General features: G+C 35.8%; 1 protein-coding gene across 1 annotated transcript in view; it reads right to left on the bottom strand.

The window, feature by feature from the left end:
- Window positions 1–3,918: 3,918 nt before the first annotated feature.
- LOC145662832 (uncharacterized) overlaps window positions 3,919–7,693 on the bottom strand; it is a 52,296-nt gene continuing 48,521 nt past the window's right edge. Inside the window, exon 3 of the transcript XR_014127108.1 lies at window positions 3,919–4,318. The gene's annotated coding sequence lies outside the window, so the exon portion shown is untranslated. The remainder of the gene's footprint in view (window positions 4,319–7,693) is intronic.

The following is a 7,693-nucleotide window of genomic DNA, read 5'->3' as shown; positions in this document are numbered from 1 at the left end:
GAATGGATCTAATCAGGATCTTTCCAACAAGGTGTATTTTCTCTTAAAATTGAATGAGAAGAGTTTAATGCTGCTAAATACAGTTGGTAGAGAGTCTATATACCCTAATTTTTTAAACATTCTTATAAAACCGAGGAGAGAGAAAACTTGACCTAGCGATCAACGGAAACAGCTAGGCGAATGAATGTTTTCAAAGTTTTCATCTAAAAACTAGAATTACTTTATTTGAATATGAATCACTAAAGTTTTACACTGCTATTTTCTTGTGACCAAGTCTTTTCAAGAGTAGAAAAGTTGGCTAGTTACCATGATCACTTTTTGCTTATTGTAAAAGTTCATCAATCTTATAAATCAGCATAAGATTGATGATTCAATTATTCAATGTTTACAACATTGTCAAATTCATAATCAAACATTCTGAAATTTAACATAATTCTTTACGGTATAAGAATTAGGAAATAAGGCGTGTTTTTGCACTAAAGAGGATTGATTTCTTTAATCCCACCATAAAATATGTGTACTTCTTGCAGTGGCGGCTGGTACTATATGTTGCACGGTTGTGCAACTGTATATGATTTTTACCTCCAAAGATTTTTTTTTAATTTTTTAAATAATGTTTTCGTAAAAATAATCCTTTGCTCTTTAGCACAAAACAGTATTGATGTACCTCTTAAAAAATCATGTCAAAAAACTGAAAGAAAGAGAGAGAAATACACATCCAGTGGCAAATAGCGTTGCCACTGGATCCAATAGCATTGAGCATACGGCAGAGAGCTCCTATTTCTTAACATTGGAAAGCACATTTATTCTTGCATCGCTCCTATCCTGTTGTATGGTCTCCATCCAGTTGCGGAGACCTTGGCAACTGCCACTCAGCCTCTGTAATAGTTATGAATTCCTTCACTCACCAGCGATGAAGGCGTGGGTGTTGCGTGGGTCGAGGCAGTTTGGAAGAACAAACCACAAACTCGCAATGATAATAATAATAATAATAATAATAGAATAGAGGGAGTGATATGCAGAGTGTGTCCGAGGTTTTGCTCATAATATTGTTACAATTGAAAATCCTATTGTGCTGTTTTATTGTAAGTGTGTGTTTGAAGAATGTGATGGTGTTTTTGTTCTTAGCCTGTGAGTGATATTTTTAATATTAAAATATAACGCTAGTAACAGAAAACTCAAAATGAATTCAGTTTGCAGTCTTCTCAGGACCCCGTTTTCTCGTAGGCCGATCGAGGAGAAGGTTGAAATAAAAAGGTTAGAGCGTCCAACACCAATTTTAACAATCAATCAAACAGTCAAAACAGGTAAGAGACAGTTTCAGCGCTCTTTTAAAATCGAGTATTATAAGAACACAAGACTGACTTTGTGGTTGTGAGGAAAAAAATGCTTTATTTTGTTTCCCTTGTTTACTTTTTGGGGGTGAACGTGCTTGGACTGAAATAGGCATAAAAGATATTAATCATTTGAGTGAACGAATTAAGGGACACAAAGCTACAAATGTCCATATGAAAAATGTATTACAGTTAGCTTTATTTGGTACTGCCAATATAGCTCAGCAGTTAGACAGTGAGTATAGGCGAAATATAGCTTTGCATAACGAAAGAGTGAGACATAATCGTTATATTCTAAATATTATAATTAATTGCGTACGTTTTTGTGGTGCATTTGAATTAGCGTTGCGGGGTCATGACGAGACAGAATGATCTTCAAACCCAGGTGTTTTCCGTGACCTCATTGATTTCAGTGCAGAACTTGACACAGCCATGAAAACTCATTTGGAGAAAGCTACTGTTATTAAGGGAACATCTAAAACGATTCAAAATGAACTTTTAAATATTATGTTAGAAGTTTGCCAGAACAAAATCTCACAAGAAGTAAAAGAATCAGAATTTTTATCTGTGATTGCAGACGAAACTAGTGATGTGGCTAATACTTTTCAAATGGCCGTCATTTATCGACATTTAGTGAATGGAAAACCAGTTGAAAGATTTTGGACTTTCCTCGAACCTCCTAAACACGATGCAAAAACTTTGGCGTCATACCTGTTAAAAGAACTTGAAAAACATAGGTTAGAGGAGACCCCACAGAAATTAATCGCGCAGACGTACGATGGCGCATCAGTAATGTCCGGAACGTCTGGAGGAGTACAAGCAATTATTAAACAACAGTTTCCAAACGCCGAGTACGTTCATTGTTATGCCCACCAGCTGAATCTAATTATGCTCAATGCTGCTTCAGTGGTGAGAAATGTTAGAATATTTTTTGCCACTTTGCAGGGAGTTTGTTCCTTCTTCTCAACAAGTCCACAGCGTACAAAATTACTTGATGATATAGTAAAGAAAAGACTTCCCCGGTCTGTTCCTACGAGATGGAATTTCCAATCGCGCGGCGTTAATACAATTTATCTGTACAGAAAAGAAATAATTCAATGTTTGAAACATATTCTAAATAATGAAGATATTAAAAATTCGAGCACAATCTAGAAGGCAAGAGCGCACATTGACACGCTTGCTAGACGCAGCTTTGTGTTTTGGCTAACTCTGTTCCACAAAATTTTACCTCATGTTGACATCTTGTATGGACAGTTCCAAATAAAGGACATTGATGTGGTAGGTGCTCAAAAGTATGTTTCAGTTTTTGTAGAAAGTGTTGAAAAAATAAGAAACGAAGAAATAGATATTGAGCCTTTAGTTTCGTCGGAGACATCGAAAAGAAGAAAAACTGATAACACACAACTAAACATGGAAGCGAAGGAAGTGTGTGATGCGATTATTAGTAACGTTAAACAAAGATTTAGTTTTACTGGCCATCTTGTGGCGGGCACTTTATTCTGTAATGAAAAGTTTGGAGAATACAGGAAGGAATTTCCAGAAGAAATTGTTCAAAACGTTTGCGACTTCTATCAATTTGTCAACGCAAAGCAGCTTCATTTCGAACTTTCCATAATATATAACACTGCGGAGTTTTCATCAATATCTGGATCAGTTAGTTTATTAGAATTTTTCCAGCACAATAACATTGAACCTTTTCTGAAATAACCAAACTTCTGAAGGTTTTGCTCGTCATTCCAATGACTTCATCGGAGGCAGAAAGATGCTTCTCTACCTTAAAGAGAATAAAGACTTTTCTACGGAATACCATGACACAAGAGAGACTATCTGCGCTGGCAATGTTATCTATTGAGAGAGACTTGGTGAACAGCATTCCAGATTTTAATTAACAAGTAATAGAAAAAATTGCAGCTCGAAAAGAATGAAAGATGGACTTCCTTTTCAAATAAGGTACGATTTATTTAATTAAATAATTTTGTTTAGCTTTAATATATATATATATATTCTTTTTCTTTAATGTTTCCGTAATGCTCTCATGCTGTTTATATTTCCGTGCCTTACAGCACATGCTACATTATATTTATTTCTTGTTTAAAAGTGTCGTATATGCATAACGTATAAATGTGCAATGACAGTGATTGTTTACCTTGTTCGGAAGGAAAGAGAAAAGATAGGTTAGTTCAGTAATTGTTAATATACAGGTTGGCCCTAAAGTACGTACACACCCCTGCATTGATCAAGTGTAACATTCCAGTTTATGTATTTATTTGCTTCGACTATTCTGGGCTTAAGTTATAAGTAAAAAGACGTTAAGAACAAATAATAAAGAAACTAAGTCTACCTGTTTGATAACAATAAGAAATGATATAAAATTCAGTACGGGTCTGTATACCTACTTTTGGGTCACCCTGTACTTAAATCAATAAACATAGCAGTAGAGCTTGGAGGCAAAGAACAAGAGAAGGAAGGTTGGGGGTGGAGTGGAAGTCGCGCGTAAACATGTACCTTTTGATACTGCAACTGCTGGTTTTACAGACCACGAACCGCTACTGACTTCTTGATCACTAAAAGATTGTTCTTGACCGTGATGCTGTAACGATATTTTACATGAGTATAAACCAATAAAATAACGCAGTTTGTAAGTTTTTTTCTTTTAATAAAGCTATAAAAACATATAAAAATGTCATTCTGCAATTATAGATTAAGATTCCAACAAAAGATTTTCAAGCAAGACGATACGGCATCTTCCTCTGCATTCATGGGCGTCCGAAGGGGAGGGCAGGATGGGGTCCGGGCCCCCCTGGCTCACGAAAATATGTACGTAATATAGCAAACCACATATATTAAACACCATACATAATATAGCAACCATGGAGATGCCCCCTAGAAAACTTTCTTCAGGCACCCATTTTGCATTCGATGTTGAATTTCTCCTCATAGATCATTGTATGAATAACTTCGTAGATGGCAAGCTCTGTATATTTCTGCAAAAAAAAAAAAAAAAAAAAAAAAAAAAATTAGTCAGTGTAAACATTTCAAGATATCACCAAACACACCAGTTAAATCAAAGATCAATCACAAGGATATTCACTAGACACTACATTCATGACATAGGAAAGAAGCTGGGCTCCCACCAGGCGCCTCTCCAGGTAGCTGCTCTGCCGTGTCGTGACAAAACGCTGTAACTTTGGCGGAGAAGTTTTGCGAAAATGAGCCGTAAAGTTCATTCGAAAATGTGATCTGTATCGTGTAGAACCAGTGTAACTAGGCAATAATGGTCAACCAATCAATTTTCACCAAAATCACACAACATGCATTTACGTAACATTACATGAAACCACGTGTTTCCAAGTCAAGATACACTGGTTCTACACGATACAGATCACATTTTCGAATGAAAACTTTACGGCTCATTTTCGCAAAACTTCTCCGCCAAAGTTACAGCGTTTTGTCACGACACGGCAGTGCTAGAGGAACACCATCCGGGGCGGACCAACTCAGCACTGCTCCCTTGCATTTAGTAGAGGGTTCTAATAAGACTAACGAAAGTAATCCTGACAGAAAATCCTGGCTCTCCTGGTTGGGGGTTGGAGTGAAGTTAACACGTTTAAGAACCCGTTAGAAAGCGAACGCATTGGCCTTGCAACATGGATGGACGTTATGGATACCAAAATAGTCATGGCGAAGGACAAAAAATAGGTAAGCCAACACGAAATAAGGGCAAAGGATAAAAATATAGCGACGTGAAATGTAAAAACTATTGGAGTCTGGGAAGATGCAGGAAGTATCAAAAGAAATATTAATATAATGTGTATATCAGAGAGCTACAGAAAATCAGGTGAAAGTAGGAAAGCTAAAAAAATCTGAGCATGTGATGTACTATTGTGAGCAAAATATATGACGCGTCTCTTTATTTTGAAGTTTTTTGAAAATATCTCCGTTTTCTTTATATGTTCGAAATTTCGGAAGGTTTCCCCAGCAGGATAGGTTAATAACAAACCCGTTTTTAATATTTGTGTTAGATATTAGCTTAAAATGAATAAATTAGAAGCAAAAAACATTAAATCGACAGAAATCTCGAGAATTACCAACTCTGCTAAAGTGAGAAATTTTCAAGAACGCGAGGGAATTCTGCAGTTCAACACGAAGCAGCGACATCTATGTCACTGAGAGAAACGTGGATTAGATCTACAAACGAAAATATTAACGAAATATTTCTAATATGTCTTATTATATGCATTATCAGCGAACTCCAAATATATGAATCTATTCTAAGTATTAACGTATAGATAGAGCAAATAGTGGAAATTACCTATGGAAAAAAGACGAATTGGTAGCACAATCGTAATGAAAAATACTCTATACTATAGAACAGGTTCAGTTCACGTAAAAAAACAAATAGCTCAGTTACTTAAAACAACGAGTCTGTATGCCGAAGGTAGTGGGTTCGAATCTCATGGAAGAGCTGTTGTCATTTTTATCAATATGGTTATTTTATTTATTTTTTATTTGAGAAAGAATCAAATTGTAACATATGTGTAAAACTCATGACGATACCAAAAAAAGAGAAAATGTCGTTGTCACATTTGCATTAGTGTGTGTAATTTTTGTTTGCAAACAGTTTCGTAATTATTTCCCCTATGCTCACTGCTCACTACATGCTCACTGATGCATAACGAATGTTTCCCAGTGAATGTTAATTCTAATTTGGAGAATTTTATAAAGTTTCACAATGTTTCTCACTACATAGTCTTTTATCTACGTGTTTGGATATTTTGATAACAGATTTCCCTATTAAATATTTAATTTTCCCTATAAATATTTGTCTTAAATTGAAATTGTTTTGAATTTACTACATAAGGAAAGTTGCCCGAAGGAGGAGAACTCAAGTAATTGATATTCTACGTAAAAGCAACCTATTGTAGAATGATGATGCTTCTTACCTTCAGCACATAATCTTAACGTTAGAAAGTCAGACAGAGAAAAATCCTGTTTTTTCCTCTCCTATGACCACTCATCTTAAAGCTCTAAATGTAATGATTCGTGTCACATAATTTCGGCTCTCCAAAGATATTCATATTTATTATTATTATTATTATTATTATTATTATTATTATTATTATTATTATTATTATTCCTGAATATGCCACACTTACATAATGTAGCAACTTTAAACATCTTAGTTTAAAGTGCTTTCTTTAGTAATAATTTAAGCAACCACGTCACAAAATTTAAAATGTATGAGGGCTCACGACGTTTTATTTCCCCCCTCTCTTTTCAGCACCCTCCAACAGAAAGTATATAATTTCTGAGAAGCAGGGAAGACAAAATGAATAAGAAATATATTTAGAGCATCCTTTCCTCCTTCATGAATGGAATATCACGTAGCATTTTTTATTCTACCGAAGACGACCCTAGGTCGTTATGGATAGGTAACAAAAGAAATACCTAATATATTTATATCGCCCCTTGACTGTAATATTACCTCTTCTTTATTTGTTCGATTCTGCCCTACATAACCAAGGGTGACAAAAAGAATATTAAAAGTGTCTAAAGATTACAAAGCACTTAATATTTTGTCAGAAACAAGGCAGTATATACACAGCATTGCTTTCGTTAACAAGTGTTTCACCCTTGAGTCGCTTATAAAATTAGGCAGAATAAACTTTTGCCGATCATTGTTCTAGAGGGATTTGTCCAGGATGGTTTGGTGTCGGGCTAATAACGATGAGTATGTTTATTTACATCACCGTTAAAGAAATAGCAAACTTTCTGAAAGGAACTTACTTAGGAAACATCAGGTCTTCCTTCTTCTTAGCCAGAGCCCACTCTGAAAAATTGCATGTGGCATTCTGAGTGAAAGTTCTATGGGACTATTAGAAAAATATATATTCCCGTTTCCACTCTGATGGTAGAATTTAAGCAGTTATTGAATTACGTTTGAAGCATAGGCGTAAATAGCGCTCCCGCAAACCTGTGGTGTGGGGACCACAGAAGCTGCAAGGCCAAAAAATATACAGAAAGTACGCAGGGGCGGACCAGGCCAAATTTTCACACGGGCAAAGTGACTTTTTGGCGCCCTCCCCCTAGTACTAGCCTATATTTTACATATTATCATAGTGTTTTTAATATTTTAAACCCATTTTTCAAAAAGAAATTCATTACCTAGGAAAACTTCACAAAGAATATGGCCCGCTATAAACAATACGAACTCCTCCCCCCCTCGCTTGGTCTAGTGGGGTCTAGCACGCCTGCCTTCTGTGGTACCGGGTCCAATTCCCGGTGGGTTACTGTTGAACGATAAAAGTGGTTCGGATTTCACTATAATTAATATCCACATCTCCCTTGGCCATTAAGGC

This window comes from Thermobia domestica, chromosome 10 (assembly GCF_964235325.1).
Source record: "Thermobia domestica chromosome 10, izTheDome1.hap1.1, whole genome shotgun sequence".
Lineage (NCBI taxonomy): Eukaryota > Metazoa > Arthropoda > Insecta > Zygentoma > Lepismatidae > Thermobia > Thermobia domestica.
The sequence above is the reverse complement of the archived record's forward strand: the minus strand, read 5'-3'. Positions and strand labels throughout refer to the sequence as shown.